This window comes from Myotis lucifugus, unplaced genomic scaffold (assembly GCF_000147115.1).
Source record: "Myotis lucifugus unplaced genomic scaffold, Myoluc2.0 scaffold_261, whole genome shotgun sequence".
In the NCBI taxonomy this organism is placed as follows: domain Eukaryota; kingdom Metazoa; phylum Chordata; class Mammalia; order Chiroptera; family Vespertilionidae; genus Myotis; species Myotis lucifugus.
In genome coordinates, this window is record NW_005871309.1 from 149095 (window position 1) to 166358 (window position 17264).

The 17264-nt window shown below is 36.7% G+C and overlaps 1 pseudogene; it reads left to right on the top strand.

Annotated features, from left to right (window-relative positions):
* Positions 1–14977: 14977 nt before the first annotated feature.
* LOC102430350 lies at positions 14978–15956 on the top strand (annotated as a pseudogene).
* The last annotated feature ends 1308 nt before the right edge of the window (positions 15957–17264 follow it).

The window sequence follows — 17264 nt, forward strand, 5'->3', positions numbered from 1 at the left end:
ATATCCTAATTAAGGTTGCTAAAAAATCAAAATTCAACTCAATAAATCTGAAGATCTAATAAGATTTATTCAATGATTCATGAATTGGGAAGCATTAGGAATCTAGCAAAAAGAAAGGAGCTAAAAGTTGCTCTACAAAATGGAAGGCTTATATAGGCAGAAGATGGTGAAGAAAAGGAAGTTTCTGTAAGCACATAGAAACTTCATTTCTTTAATATGAACTTTTCTCCTTTCTTTTCTTTTGATTCAAACTATTCTTACCCATCACCCTGACTCACCTACCTCCTTCTCCTCTGTATGTTCATTTCCTTATTTATTAAGCCCTCAACTAAGGGTCAGCCTTCAGCAATCTTAGGAAAAAAGCTTTGGGTCTACTGACCACAGAGACAGAGTTTCAATTAAACTAAAGATAACATCTAGGTCTCAGTTTTGTTTCAGCTCCAGACCTAGAAAAGTGGTGAAACCAGATGAAGCTACACCAGAGCATCAGGACCAGATGCTCTGAGCAACCACTCCCTACCCTAGAGCCAACCAATCAGTGGAGACCATGACCCTGACCAGAACCCTAATGAGAGGATTTTAGAGACAAGAGTTAGGGAAGGCAGGGGGTCCATGGAGAGGAATGCATACATGACAGGCAGAGACAGCTCCAAGCTGCCAGATTGTTTACAAGAGTGTTAGAAAATAAGGGGGAGAAGAAGAGGGGGCATCAGGTGAGCTTTGAAACTTTGAAACTGATACTATGCTGGGAAAAGGGGAAAAGTAGCCAATCAGGAAAAGCATGGGGGACATAAAATAAGGAAAGATCCAATTAGAAAGTGGGATGAACAGACAAAGAAGCTGCTAGCATTTATAAACCCTTAGACAAAGAGATTCACGGGCTCTCCCATTTTGGGGACCCCTCCCTACTCGGGAGTTTGTATACACTTACAGTAAATTTCCACACTTTCGCTTAAAATCCTTTGTCTGTGAAATTTATTCTTCCAACTTCGTGAGACAAGAACCCGGAGAGTTCCACTTGCCATTCGGGGTATCACGAACTCCCTAAGTCACCATGAGGAGTGGTTTTCCCCTACGTAACCCATCCCTTGAAAGCCATCTGGGAGCCAGGCCTTTGAGCATTAGTTCACCTGTGACCCCGTGGTGTGGGCCACTTCCTCAAGTAATAAAACCTTACTCTCTATGCTGCAAACCCAGTTTGCATTTGATTGGGCTCTTACGTGCACAGGCAAACAAGCCCCGTTTGCCTGGTAACATTTTCAGCAGAGTGGAGTATTGCAGGCAAGGCCAACTTCCTTTGGGGACGGGCCGTGATCTATCAGGTCGATTACCTCACTAGTGCTGACCAGGTAATGTCAGATTGACTGATTCAAGGTTGAATTTCTGAAAGAGGCTAAAACAGTAATTACCATAAGTCTTGGTTTGCTGTTGTGGGACCTAGCACAAGTGACTTCATTTGAATCCTGTTGTTTCTTCTTAACAAATTTTTGTTTCCATTTATTTTTATGCGACTTGAGGGAGGATATTTCCCTGTTATTCTTTTAGCAAATTGAGAGAAACTGCAATTGAATTTTTTTTCAGAACACATACTTAAAATTTCAGTAATGTGCATGTTGAGAAGATGCAATGCCTTAAAAGATATTTCAGATATTTTGTCAAACAATATCATTAAAATTACTCCTACTGTGAACTCCTACCTGATCCCCACACATGCAAAGGTAGAAATTATTCACAACCTCACTTCAGAAATTCTTTATACTACCCACATCAATCTCAAGGTGAATCCTTACAACCTCAGCCTCTATATTTTCTGTATTCAACTTGGAAATATTTTTCTTTTATATATCTAAAAATATATACTTATGCCCTAAGCCTTTAGTAAAAATTAACAGTTACTTCTGCAATAGTGATTTACAAGGAAAAGATGTATAATTTGAACATTTGATGACCAAAATGTATTTTTCATATATATTTGGTCTTCACCCACAGTCCCTAGCTCACTGCTCAAAATATCCCTTGGAATTTCCTAAGTGATAAGAGCAAGGGAAGCATCTTTTGTTATAATATTTGGCCTCTTGTCCTCAGTTTCTGAAAATACTTCAGAACCATAACGGTAAAAATGGATATTTTGTCATTCATAACAAGTCTCTTTCCACCAGGACTGGGTTTATGTTAATGAGGTGACTTTTAGAAAGCACCTAAGAAAGGGGAACCATGAATAAAGGGTTTGAACTCTGTCCCACCCCCTGTTACTGGGAATAGGAGTGGGGCTAAAGCATGAATTAGTCACCAATGGCCAATGATTCAATCAATCATGCCTATGTAATGAAACCTTAATAACAACCGGAGAGGAGGGTCTTCTGGGAATTTCCATTATGCCATTCTGAGCCCCAAGCTTCATGAGGATGAAAGCTCCTTTGTTGCAGACCTTGCCCTATGTATCTTTTCATCTAACTGTTGACCTGAATCTTTTAAACCCTTTGTAATAAAACAGTCATCTAGTGAGTAAACAGGTTTCCTGGGTTCTGTGAGCCATTTTAAAAAATTAACCAAACCCAAGGAGGAGGTAAAGGGAGTTTCCACTTTATCGCCTGTCAGAAGTATAGTTAGCAACCAGGGCTTGCAATTGGTGTCTGAAGTGGAGGATGGGTCTGTAGGATCCGGTGCTATCTCTGGGAAGATAGTGTAAAAAACTGAGTTGAATTCTCCAACACTTTGCTAATGTCTAAGAATTGTTTACACACAAACATGGGCATACAAACACACACATTTGTATATTAATCCAAGGTTTTCAACACTTAGAAGAAAACTTTTCAGGCATGGGTGCTTCGGCTGAGAAGTAGGCATTTCAAATAACACAAAGAGGGACTAGATAAACTCAGTTTTATTTGTATGTATAAAAGTAAATGAAAGCCAGTCAAAACACATTACAATGAATTGCATGTAAAAAAAGCTGCACTTTATCCTCCACACTTTTCAAATTTCTTTTGCTATTTATATAGTCATACTTTAAAAAAATCCATTGTGAATGTGAAAGTTAATTCTCTAACATACAGAAAAAAAAGTGTAAATCTGTGATATTAAGCTAATCCCTTCAGGACTTTCAGATTTGGGTTCAGATATGTCTACTCAACTACACTTATGTCAACCTTAGAAAGTAACTCAACCTTCTTTGAATCTCAAAGTGTGTTAAAAAAAAGGGGGGGACAGATAATATAGAAAACATTAGGTTTTATGATAATTAAATTCACAAACATCATAAAAAATAACTTCAAGTGAAAAGGTGGACTGAACAGATGTGGCAAAATGTAGTTTTGCTGATAAGCACACACAAAAATGTAACAGCAGCTGAAAAAAATATAAATAAATACCTGCGAGTTCTGGTTCATGACAAAATGACAAACCAACACAGTATGCTGGGGAGTCTGGAGATGCCAGTGAAGAAGTGTGAATATGTGGAATTAAATAATTATAACAAGTAAGTGTGAAAACTCCCGAGGGTAAGATGGCAGGTGCAACCTAGTCCACAAAGGAAACACTAATGCATGGGAGACGGGCAAGCTTCCATGACTTGGGGGGTGAACAGGCAGCCTGGAGTTTTTTGTGTGTTTTTTCTGTTCGTTTTCTCCATTTGTTGACTGTCCCCACATCACTGAGGGTGAACAACAGCCACATCAGAGAGCCACAGTCAATGGGCGAAATATCAAAATCATGTCAAGGGTGGTTGGGATTAAGAAATGATACAAATAATTGCAGGCTGATTACCAGGACCCACTCAGCTCTTCTCCTTTCTTCCACTCACACCCTGAGAATTAGGCAAAGTCAGTCAAGGGAGATAAAGCATTTGAAGAAGAAGAGTGCCAGGGAGCTGATACTCTGTGTTATACCCAGCCACATGCATGCCACAGGAAGAGAGAAGAGAAAAAGGAAGAGGGGAATGGATGCCGTCTGTGTGAGGTCAGCATCGATGACTTTCACTCGGACACTTTTAACTGCAAGGATGTCTAGGTAAGTGCACTTGTTCCAGATTGACAAAACTACAGTTATCAAAATCAAGTGGCTTAAAACAACAAAATTATTCTCTCATGGTTCTGGAGCCAGAGTCCAAAATCAAGGTGTCAGCAGGCCACACTCCCTCCAGAGGCTCTAAGGGAGATACAATTATTTTCTTCTTTCAGCTCCTGGTGATTGTCAATGTCCCTTAGCTTGTGGCCACATCACTCCAATCTTTGCCTGTCTTCTTATTGCCTTCTCTCCTTAGTGGTTCAAATCACTCCCAGCCTTCTTACAAGGATGTGTATATGGAGGCATTTACATGGAGGCATTTAAGGACCTCCATGGTAATCCAGTATAATTTTTCTCATGATCCTTAACTTGATCACATCTGCAAATACTCTTTTTCCAAAGAATATTACAATAACAGGTTGCAAGTTTAGGGCCTGATATTTTGGGAAGGCATCTTTCAGTTTATCACAGTGAGTATTGACATCTAGGCACATTGTTGTGCTGAATCAATATCGGTTGCTGTCAATAAGAAAGGGGAAGAACATGAATATTCAGTAAACAGCTAGAAACTACCAATCATAGGCAAAAAATATAATATAAACAAAAGAGAATTTAAAGTAAACAACATCATGAACAATGAAGGGCTATTATAAACTGGTAAAAGATATAATAAGAATATATAGTATTCCTGAAGATTAACAGATAACCTATTGCATCAGAATTCTTGTATTGGTTGGCCCATTGGTCTTGAATGCACTTTCCTCTAATATGTACATTGCTTACGCCATCATCTATGTCAGATGCTTAATCAAAGCAGACCTGTTTAAACAAGTCTTTATCTCAACCATGTAACTTTGTTCTTATTACCTGCTGTATTTTTTCTATAGCACTAATTGCTATCTCAAATCCTATATGTTATGTTCATTTATTTTCTACCTTGGAATCAGCACGCCCAAGAATGAAAGCTTGTCAAGAGTAGATATTTTTCAGATTTTACTCGATATTATGAACCCAGTGCCTGAAAGAGTGATTAACATACAGTGGGTACTCAAAAAGAATGCTGAGGAAATATATTGGTTGAACAATTATGAACATGGATACACTAATTTAGCTAGAACAAGCAACAATTAAAAGAATTATGGATAGAGATAAATCAGTGTTCAAGATTTTAAAATACCTATCCTAGAAATGTTAAATATCAAACAAAAAATACATAAGAAAATAAGTAGAATATTTAAATAACATAATAGTTACACACAACACACAGCTCCAAATCATTCTTTACAGAGGACACAAAATTGATTATGTTCTTATATACAAGGTAACAATGTTACATAGACTAGGTTTTCCAAACAAAACTCAGTGGAGGGATGGTGGGATGAATAGATGGGACACAATGGATTTTTAGGACACTGTATTGGTGATACTGTATTGGTGAATGTAAGTCATTACCTACTTGTCAAAACCCATAGAACCCATGTACCACCCAAAGAATGAACTTTAATGTAAACTAGGTTTTATTAGTTAATTAAAATGTATCCATATTGGCTCATCAATTGTAATGAATATACTACACTACTGCAAGATATAGGAACAACTTGTGGAAAAGTAGTGGGGGGGGTATATGAGAACTCTAGGTACTTTCTGCTCAATATTCTTGTAAATGTAAAAGTGCTCTAAATATAAACTCTATTTAAAGAGTGAAATGGGATTGGTAATCAATTAAATGAAGTATCCTACATAATAAAAGGCTAATTTGCAAAGTGTCCCCTGGGAGTTCGACCAACTGGGAGTTTGATTGCTATTACATGCGCTGAACACCAGAGGGCAACGCAGAATGAAGGAAGGCTCCGGCCGACAGCCAGCAGCCGGGGGAAGGAAGGCCCTGGCCAGCAGCTCGAAGGCCCCAATCAGCCCTGATCTGCAGCCAGGCCTAGGGACCCTACCTGTGCACGAATTTCATGCACTGGGCCTCTAGTGTCTATAATAAAACAAAATATTCTTAAATATATTTTGTGTTAAAAAGAAATTTGTATGGAAACTTCAAAATAATGAAAGTACTATATGCCAAGATTTGTGAATATTACTTAACTGTTCCTTACAGAATAGTGTATAGCTTTAATTAGACTGATCAGAAAACAGTAACCTAATACAAAAAGATAGAAAAATATAAAGAAAGCAAACACCAAAAAAAGTAGAAAGATTTTTAAAAATCGAATTTTAAAAAAGCAGAGAAACAACAAAAACTCATCAATGAACAGTATTAACAAACATCAAATGAAGTAGATACAGTTTTGGAAAACAGACCCAATGAGGAGGGAGAAAATGAGAAATATGAAAGCAAATAGATAAATAACTGCAGGTACAACAAAGACAAAAAATATGGGATAAAAATGTAAAGTTGAATATATTAATTTATTTGTATGAACATGTATACAGTAATTACAAAATAAAATAGACATTTATTAAAGATTATAATTTTTCAAAATTTATATTTGATTTAGAAAACCATTAAATATTCAGAGAATTGAAAGGTAATTCAAGACCTTTCTCACACACCCTTGCCACTTAAAAAAAAAAACACCATGCCTAACTAGTTTTACAAGTGAATTTTTCTGTAATTTTCAAACTGATAATTCCATATAATAAAAATATTTCTGGAAAATATAAATAAAGGAAAAAACTTCATAGCTTTGAGAGGGGGCTTTCGGGAGAGAGAAGCTAATATATATACATTTATATCTAGCTATATCTATATCTATATCTATATCTATATCTATATCTATATTAGTAAAAGCCTAAGCGACCATCGATTGGCTGACGTGCCAGTAGCTATGATGTGCAATGACCACCAGGGGGCAGATGGTCCAACTGGTAGCTATGATATGCACTGACCACCTGGGGGCGGATGTTCAACACAGGAGCTGCAGAGCTGAGGTGACTTGGCAGCTGCGGTTCTTGAGCGACGCACCTGGAACAGAGAGGAGGGAGCCTGATTCTGGGGTGCGTCAACCAAGAACTGCCCTCTTGCAATCCAGGACCCCTTGGGGTAAGTCAGAGAGCCAGTTTTGGCCTGATCCCTACAGGCCAAGCCGAGGGACCCCATTGGTGCACAAATCCATGCACTGGGCCTCTAGTATATAATAATATAAATTGTAATTATAAGGATTTAAGAAAATATGAATTTTAAAGCCTATATATCAAACAGAATAGTTTTCTATCTTGTAAAGGAAATGGAAGTAGGGATGTGAGGGGGGAATAAAATAAAGGCCATGAATAACCAGTCACAGCAATACTCTATGAAGTGAGGTCTATGATTAACTCATTCCTCTGCACGTGGGTTCCAGTAAAAATTGAATAAAAGTAAAAAGCAAATAAATAAATAAACTAATATCTAATGTGTCAAAACCAGCAGCCACAAGACAAGGAAGAGGAGAGAGGACGGCTGCAGTGATGACAAAAAAGTATCTCTGGTCCCCGCAGACAGAAAAATGTCTTACCTAAGAAGGACCAAAGATCCATGTGTATCTGAATCACACACACACACACACACACACACACACACACACACTACTTAAGTCAATTGTTCTCAAAATGTGGTCCTAGACTGCAAGCATCAACATTCTTAAGTTTCCATCAACATGGGAATTTGTGAAATGCACATTCTTGAACTTTACCAGGGATCTCCTGTATCGGAACTCGAGAAATGGAGCCCAGAGATCTGTGTTTCAACAAAGTGCATGTTGTGCCAGGCAAAGGGGGCTAATGGGGGAAAACAAACAAAGGGGAAAGCTGTAATACTTTCCACAATGATGATAAATTAAAAACAAACAAAAAAGAAAACACACACACACAAAAGTGCATGCTGTAATTTGAGAATCCCTTCTTTAAAAACAAGTTTTAATATGATAAAGGAAGTTAAGATCATAGGCCTTGTGTTTGTAAGGGCCCCAATAATTCATTGTCCAATCTGAGACACTTTTGTGTTTAAAAAGGGAGTTAGTAACAATTATAATTTTTATTGTAATAAACTATAGTGCCAGATTTACTTTATATTATGGGTAGGAAGAGAGTCCCTGTGAATATTTTAGCAATGAGAGCATGCATTTAGAAAAAACAAAAAGTTAAATTTGTACGACTCATGTGATGCAGCCACCCTTAGCCTGGAGATAAACTAAAGGCTGGTCCTGAATCAGTGAGCTCCATAGGTCATTGCAGAGACAACTGCAAAATCACATCATAAGGTCACCTTGGCCATCCAGGGCCAATGCGTGTAGAAATGCTCAAGAAGCTGGTTTCTGAGGGTGAATTCACAAAATTACAAATTACCAAATGGCATTACAGTCATAAGAGTGAGTCACACTGGAGCCATTAACAAGTGAAAGGCTCATGCTAACAAAGCAATCTGCAAGAGACTTTTAAAATGTTTGAAATACTTAAAGAGAAAAATAAATGACTAAATCCATAACATAAAAATAAATGACTAAATCCATAACATTTTCAATCATTGGTTTGAAAATGATTGTTTTGGGGGGAAAACTAGATTGTATAAACAGAATAAATTGTATTTAAACTATAATATTCAATGAAAAATAATTGGGTCATGATCAGTTTTGAGATTCCTCTCTGGTAATAACTGGTACAAAAGCTCCAGGATCTGAATATATGTAGGGGTGTGTGTGTGTGTGTGTGTGTGTGTATGTGTGTGTGTGTGTCAAAAAATACTTTTACTAGCATAGTTTAGTTATAAATAATAGTAATAACTTTAAAAATCATTACATGCCATCCTCCTTCCTATAAACAAGGAAAAACATAATTTCAGATTCCAGATAATATGTAAGACATAAATGCTGACTACACAATTTAGTTTTGGACATCATTACAAAAGAGAATCACTTGTTTTGATGTCCAGCATTTTATTTCTTGGATTATGGCTTTCCGAAAGAGATACATTTTGAGGAAGTTTGCTGAGCTAGAACTCACTATTTGTAAATAGTGGTTATGTTGTATTTACAAACGGAATAGATGTATTTTGACCTGAGGACTATTAGATAGACATCACACCCAGGCTGGCTACACTCTTCCATCCTATGAGGACAGCCTGGAATTAATTCTGATAATCACCTTAAGAAGATGCACAGGAAGCTACTCAGTCCATCAAGTGTACATCTTCTTCATTTACATTCTATTATCTAGAATAAAGCCTGAAGTTAGATTTTTTCATATTTAATATACAAGATTTTATTTAAAATATTTATTGAATACTTAAAGATGTTATTATACATGAAAATAAAGTGGGGAAAGTCACACTACCTCTGCTTAATAACTTCTGGTAAAATATATTCTTTCAACATCTAAGAAAAGTATTTTATGAAAAAGTGTAACAACTATTAAATGATTTCCCTCCTAGATTTATTTTCTGCCTCATCTGGCTAATCATATTTCCTTCAGAAATTTTAATTAGTCTTTCCCAAGGCATGTGGTTATGGAGAGCTTTGTATAAAATAAAAGAAGTAACACCTATAGAATAGGTGAGTAGAAATGACAGGTTATGTTACTGATTCTTCAAGTCTTTAGGATCACTTTGAGAGAGAATTGCTAATTAACCATACCCGTAATTTGCTCAAGGAGTGACAGATTGGGTACCTACGGCTAAATCAGTGGATAAGAATATAATCACATAATTTTAAATTTTTATAAGACATTTTCTGAAATGATCTTTGTGGCTTTGGCTCAAAGCTATTTAGACATATGATGAAGACTATCTTGATGAAATAAAAATTATAATTGCAATTGTTACCATGTGTTAGACTATCATTGCTGTTTATGTTTTTTTCTCCTTTCCACTTATATCTCCTCCTCCCACATAATGACTAACTTTAATTCTTAAATTTACACATTTCTAGCAAGGAGTATTGCTAAACAAACAAACAAAAAATGGATTAGATCTCCATACTTCATCTTGATTCATTTGTTCACTTAATAAGTGGAGTTTAAAGATAATATGAATTATCAGGAAATTGTTAATAATCTTAACATTCTTAGTCCTACCTTTTGTTTTATCTTTCAAATTTTCATACAAAACTTAATGTCATTTCTTTAAGTACCATCCATTTTTTGAACATTTAAGTAAAATATAAACTTGCTGCCCAGTAGGATTTCTTAGGTGATTAGGAGACACCATTCTTCTTCTCCCTCTCTTTCTCTCTCTCTCTCCTTCCTCTCATTTCTTTCCCTTTTCTTTCAATAACTTATTGGATTTTATTCCTAAATAACAGAGGCTAAATCCATGTAAGAATTTCAGAACATTTTGATAGAATAAGAAAGGCAGTTGGTGGATCCATTATTACTGAGATGTACCAATCAGTTGTCTTCTGTTTAAATTCAAACTGTTTTGGGATTGCCTATATAGGAAATACACCAATAAAAGTATATATATATATCTCACCCCATTAGTATAATGAAGTGAATTAGTTATGCAAATAATAATAATAATAAAACCTTGAGAGTGTTTGCTTAGGAAGTTTTCAATATTCAGTATTTTTGGAAGTGTCAATGAAGTGTTGATGGGGTGGTCATAATAATCTGGCCAGTCATAATAATCTGCCCACTCAGTATATATAATGAGTGTTTGCAAACATACATGCACCTTATAATATAAAATACATTGTAGTCTACACATGATCATATTATTTATATTTTTACTTACATATTTTAAATCTTATCAAATATATTTATATTTTTAAAACAATTCTTTCTTTTTTCTTGAGTGCTCAGCATTTTAAGTTTACGACTTAAGTGAATGTACTATTTGTGGAATGCACATTTTTTGTAGGACGGGTAAAAAATAATTAATATGTTTCTCAGTCTTTCTCCTCCCCTTATTTATTGGTGTTCTGACCTAGTCTGGTTCTTCAGACCTGCACAATGACGATTGTGGAAAGGCAAAATGGTAGAAAGGAAAAAGGCAACTCAGTCAGATTATCATAGGGAAATGGCTAGGGTGAAGGATGGACGGCTTTCCACTCCAGCATAGCAGAAGTCATAGCCATAAGTTAGAGGACAGATTGTAAAGAGCTATGGGAAAGTGAGTTCAACCGAAGTAGCAGGGTGAGCCTCTCAGTAATTTTCAAAGTATAGACAATAGAAAAAGACAGATATTTTTAAAAATAATTTCTCTGGACAATACTTTTGGATGCCCTGTAATGTTATTGAGATATGGTTGCAATGACTGACATTTCTTCTGCTCTAAGTATGGATCACATGATCGTTGTTTTGATACAGTGACATAATTCAAGTGAGTAGTTAGGTTACCAGCCATCCCAGGCCTCCTGAAGACCTGTAAACAGGCCCTGTAAAGCATATCAATATAAACTGAAATACTACATTAAAAACTACATTGCAATAACTCATTGCAAAATATAGCTCTATAAATATTGTATTAATTGGTATTGTTTACTAGTTTTTATTAATTGATATTGTTTATGTTTTAGCCTATGATGGGTCTATTAAAATAATTATCAAGACAAGATCAGGTGAGTATAGCCCCAGGGTGGGATTAATAGGAGAATATCTCAACTTTTGGATGTGAAGATGAATTTAAAGCAATTGAGGATATACTGGGTTTTTTCTAATTCTATCACCTTGTAAATTATACAGTTCTAATATGAGTGTCTTTGTTTTCTTTGGGTATAAAATAACATGAATATCTCCTTTATTATTTATTGAATAATTGAGAGGAAGGAAACAGGGGGAGTTATTAGTATTGCTGGGGCAAAGACAACCAAACCAAGCCTTTTAATTTTGTAGATGGGAGCACCAGAAAGTTCATCTCTGATTAAACTAAACTTACTTTTGGGGTCTAAGTAGATTTTTTTTCCAAATCATAATGTCCAAAAATATTACAGTCAGATTCAATTTATTTGAGGCCAAGTTTAAAATGCTATTGCAAAGGTTAATTGCATATTTGTATTTAAGCAAGAAGGTCAGATTTTAATTATTAAAAGTTTTATTTTATTATTAATGTCATATGCATAGAAATCTCTTCATTTATTAATTGATAGAATAATAGTCATTATATTTTGAATTATAAACTAAATTCTCTTGAACTTAGAAGTGTTTATTTTTGCACCCTTTTGGCAAAATAAATCCAACATGCTGAGTTTGTCTGATGATTGCTGGGGAGAATTGGCATTAAACTTCAAGCTGTTCAAACTATTTCTCAACAGCTTTCAGGGTTATCATTGCTCACATGGCATTGAGATAGATCCCAGTCCTGTAAACAGTGTTCAAAGCTGATGCCTTGCTCTGTAAAGCAGTTCCTGTTACATAAATCTTGGATGCCATAAAAATCTCTTGACAGGAGAGGGGAAATTGATGGGCGATTACTACTGAAAGAATGATTGACAGCAAGACAATGCAGGGCATCTTTGACTGAGGGAAATGTGGCCCATAGAGGACTGTTTTTTCAACCCACAGAATAAATAAGAAAATGCTCTTAGCTGTGAAAGTTCTCCTAAAATGACTGCTTATGACAAAAGCAGGGGGAAAAGAAGTACAACTCTATATATTGAGGGATAACGGTGACCCAAATTTTGCTTTTTATAAGGTAATGATTCTTACACCTGTACATACATCACAGTGATTAGTGGTACTTGTGAAAAATGAAGGTTTTTCATTCTCACTGCAGATCTAGAGAATTATAACTCAAGGATGGAACCTTGGTTTCAGCATTTTTAGAGAATCATAGATAATTATCCTAAATAGCTGAGTTCCAGAACTACCACTAAAGAACACTTTTAATGCAGTCCTTAAAAATATTTAGCTTCTAGACAACAGAAAGTCTATTTTTATCATCGTTATTTCCTCTATACCATTGATTTTATATTAATATACATATATACTTTTTAATCTTTGGAACAGATTGAGCAATATCATTTCCTTTTTCTAATAACTTCAAATATTATCTATTATCTGAAGACTAAGATTCAATCTCTTTTGATCAAATTTGGAGTATTTGACAATTTCTCTTTATTCATTCTTTAAACACTTATTTATAATATCATATCCTCAGCATTCCATGGTCATGCCAAACACTTCCAGACAACAAGGTTAGGATGACAAGAATATTGGTTTCATTATTTTTGTCAATGATAGCATCCCAGAAGTAGGAGTTGACACAGATATATTTGAAGTTATCCGGGGATTTAAACTGGCAAGTTAGAAACAAACAAACAAATAAAAACAACAACATGATTTAAGGAGCTGAGTATCCAGTATGCTGGGGAGTGAATATTGAAACAGTGGATCAGAGTGATTAGGATTAATAGAAAGGATTATAGAACTGGGAGGGATGATAGGCTGCGATAATTAGAAAAAAAATTTATGGAATAGAAGGCAGATGAGGAAGCAATGAAAGTTTGATGGAAGAAGGACAGCAACTGAAAGTATTGATGGATAAAAATACAAGAGAGTGGTATTACCAGTTTTTCTATAGAAATCTTCTGGAATTGTCCAAAATAAACCTGAATTGGTGGTTTCCTGCTGTGGTGGAAATAAAGATCATTGGCTTTGAAATGACATAGCATCTGTGGGATAAGAATGTTGAATAATCGATATAATATCTCAGGATGTTAACAAGAATTTGGGTAAAGGGGGAAATGGTGAACAAGAGACAAAATATTATTAGAAAAGTGGGGAGTGTGGAAGACTGAAAGATGACTGTTTCAACAATGGAAGTGGAGGTATAAAATCATGATATGGACTTTAAATAAGGAGACATTTTTAAATGTGGTAGTATGATTTTCTAGAGTAGAAAGAGGCAATGATGATCATCTCCTCATTTTGTCCTTGACCCAACATGGTATGTATGGAAAAGGTAGGTTCTTATAACCACTATGTTTTAATGTGTCATCAAACATAAATTATTTGTTATACATTTAAAACTATGTTATATTTTATAATAGAAGAGGGGTGGATACACAGATAAAAATATTTTTTACCCTTAGAATGAGCTTAAAATCTAATTAGGGAGACAAATCTGCACTCTGACAATGTATGAACAAGAGACTGGCTTAAAAGTAGTTTAAAATATTGATCATATCCTAAGTATGAAATAATTATGTATTAGGATTCTAAATCATAAATATGCTATTATGGCCCTAACAGGTTTGGCTCAGTGGATAGAGCGTCAGCCTGCGGACTGAAGGGTCCCAGGTTCAATTTCAGTCAAGGGCATGTACCTTGGTTGCGGGCGCATCCCCAGTAGGGGGTGTGCAGGAGGCAGCTGATCTCTCTCATCGATGTTTCTAACTCTCTATTCCGCTCCCTTCCTCTCTGTAAAAAAGTCAATAAAATATATTTTAAAAAATATGCTATTATGGTATGGAGAACGCATTTTAAGTTTAGTTGAGTAATATAAGAGATTATTTATTTTCCTAGGCTAGAAGCTGGAAATAGAAGCTATAAATATGTAACTCATATCTGTTACTATGTAAACAAAAATATTAGAGGCTTAAGTTGATGCAGAAGATGAAGTTAGTATTTTTATTGATAAAAAGTGAACTATCTCATGGGAGGACACGAAGAAAGCACAAAGCAAGGGGATGAATGGATTCTCAACCTGACTAATTTATTGTATCAAAGAGAAGCTGATAAGTTTATAATTTTTACTTGGTTGGACTTACGAAGAGAAAAAGATAATGTAAACAGTAGGTCCTCAGGTTACATCAGAGATCTGTTCCTACAGCGCGATCTAACCCGATTTTCGCCGTAAGCCGGAACCCACCTACATAAGCACCTGTGTCACTCACATGGAGCACATACACAGCAGTAATGAAGTGAAACAGTAAAAAAATTAAAAGAAACATAACAATTCCTGACCTTCACTTGTGGTAAATAAATAATAAAAAGCATAAAGCACATATGTATATACGTCAAAATGACGGAACTTTTTTTAAAAAATAAATGTGCACATCCAAAGGCAAAGCTGGTGTTGCGCATTGCCACCGATGACTCCAAAGCAGTCTGTAGTCTCAGTGTTAAATTCGGTGCCACACTCAAGACCAGCAGGCTTCTTTTGGAGCGGGCCAAGGAGCTAAACATCGATGTCATCGGTGTCAGCTTTCACGTGGGCAGTGGCTGTACTGACCCTGAGACCTTTGTGCAGGCCATCTCTGATGCCCGCTGTGTCTTTGACATGGGGGCTGAGGTTGGTTTCAACATGTACCTGCTGGACATTGGCGGTGGCTTTCCTGGATCTGAGGATGCAAAGCTTAAATTTGAGGAGATCACCAGTGTAATCAACCCAGCCCTGGACAAGTATTTTCCATCAGACTCGGGAATGACACTCATAGCTGAGCCGGGCAGATACTATGTTGCATCAGCTTTCGCGCTTGCGGTTAATATCATTGCCAAAAAGCTGGTCTTGAAGGAACAAACGGGCTCTGACGTTGAGGAGGAGTCGAGCGAGAAGACCTTCATGTACTACGTGAACGACGGAGTGTTCGGGTCATTTAACTGCATCCTCTACGATCATGCGCACGTGAAGCCCCTTCTGCAGAAGAGGCCCAAACCAGATGAGAAGTACTACTCATCCAGCATCTGGGGACCGACCTGTGATGGCCTCGATCGCATCGTGGAGCGCTGCGGCTGCCCGAGATGCACGTGGGGGACTGGATGCTCTTGGAAAACATGGGTGCTTATACCGTGGCTGCTGCTTCTACTTTCAATGGGTTCCAGAGGCCGACGATCTACTTACTATGTGATGTCAGGGCCAACATGGCAACTGACGCAGCAAATCCAGAACCGCGACTTCCCACCCGAGGCGGAGGAGGACGCTGGTTCCCTGCCTGTGTCCTGCGCCTGGGAGAGCGGGATGGAGCGCCTCCCAGCAGCCTGCGCATCAGCCCGCCTGAACGTGTAGACGCCATTCCTGTAGCTGTTACGCGAGTGTAGCTGGACAAGGGATTTGGGGGGACCACTTAACTTAATGATTGCTAGTTTGGAATGTCTTTGTAAGTGGGGTGGCACAGATGGAACAAGCTGGAAGGCCTAGGCGACGGGGTCACACTTACGTGTTCCTATGGAAACTATTTGAATATTTGTTTTATATGGATTTTTATTCAATTCTCAAACATGCTACCGCAGAGCGCTCCGCAGCTGCCAGGCAAGCATTTGTAGCTTGTGTGTTGGCAGAACCAGCCCGAGGCTTAGTGTTGTGACCTGTTTTAACAATAAAGTACCTTGGAAATTAATAAATAAATAAATAAATAAATAAATGGGAGATGGCGACATAAGCACAAAACGACATACCTGGAGTCCGACGTAACCTGAGGACTGTCTGTATACCAAATTTGTTTTATATTATTTATAATTTGTTTAATACACACATAACTATTTTCAAAAATTACTTGCCTTGGCCAGGTGGCTCAGTTGGTTGGAGCACATACCCAGGTAGCAGGTTCGATCCCAGGTCAGGTTGCATATGGGAGTTCATTAATTGATGTTTCTCTCTTTCTCTCTTCCTCTCTCTCTTAAAAATCAATAAAAACATATCCTCAAGTAAGAAATTTTTTATTTTATTATTATTATTTTTAATATACCTTTTTATTTATTTCAGAGAGGAAGGGAGAGGGAGAGAAAGATAGAAACATCAATGATAAGAAAGAATCATTGATAGGCTGCCTCCTTCACATCCCACACTGAGGATCAAACCCACAACCCAGCATGTTTCCTGACCTGGAGTCGAACCATGACCTCCTGGTTTGTAGGTTGATGCTCAATCACTGAGCCACACCAGCCTGGCTAGGCCTTGGGTAAGGATTTAAAAAAACAAAAACAAAAACAAAACAAAAAAAACCCCACCCTACTGTGTAGGTATTATTGGACTAGCAAATGTCAAAAATTGTAATTACTAGGACACTTGAAAGTGGAATCACATCAGGCTTGGATCATCTCTTTCATTAATTATTTCATTTAACATTTAAATAGCCCTATTATTATTAAAGTCTAATGGTGGAAACCAATTTGCAAAATCACACAAACAAATGTAGAATAGTAATTGTGTCAAGCTAATCCCGAAGTAGTGGTGTTTCAGCTGACAGTCTAAAGGATGAGAAGGAACTAAGTAAAGAATGAAGAGACATAAGGTGTAAGTCCCTGTCATATGAGGAATTATTGGTGACTTCACAGACCTGGAAGAAGGCCACTGTGACTGGGCACAAGGAGTTAGAGGAAACTTAGTGTAAAATAAGAATGAA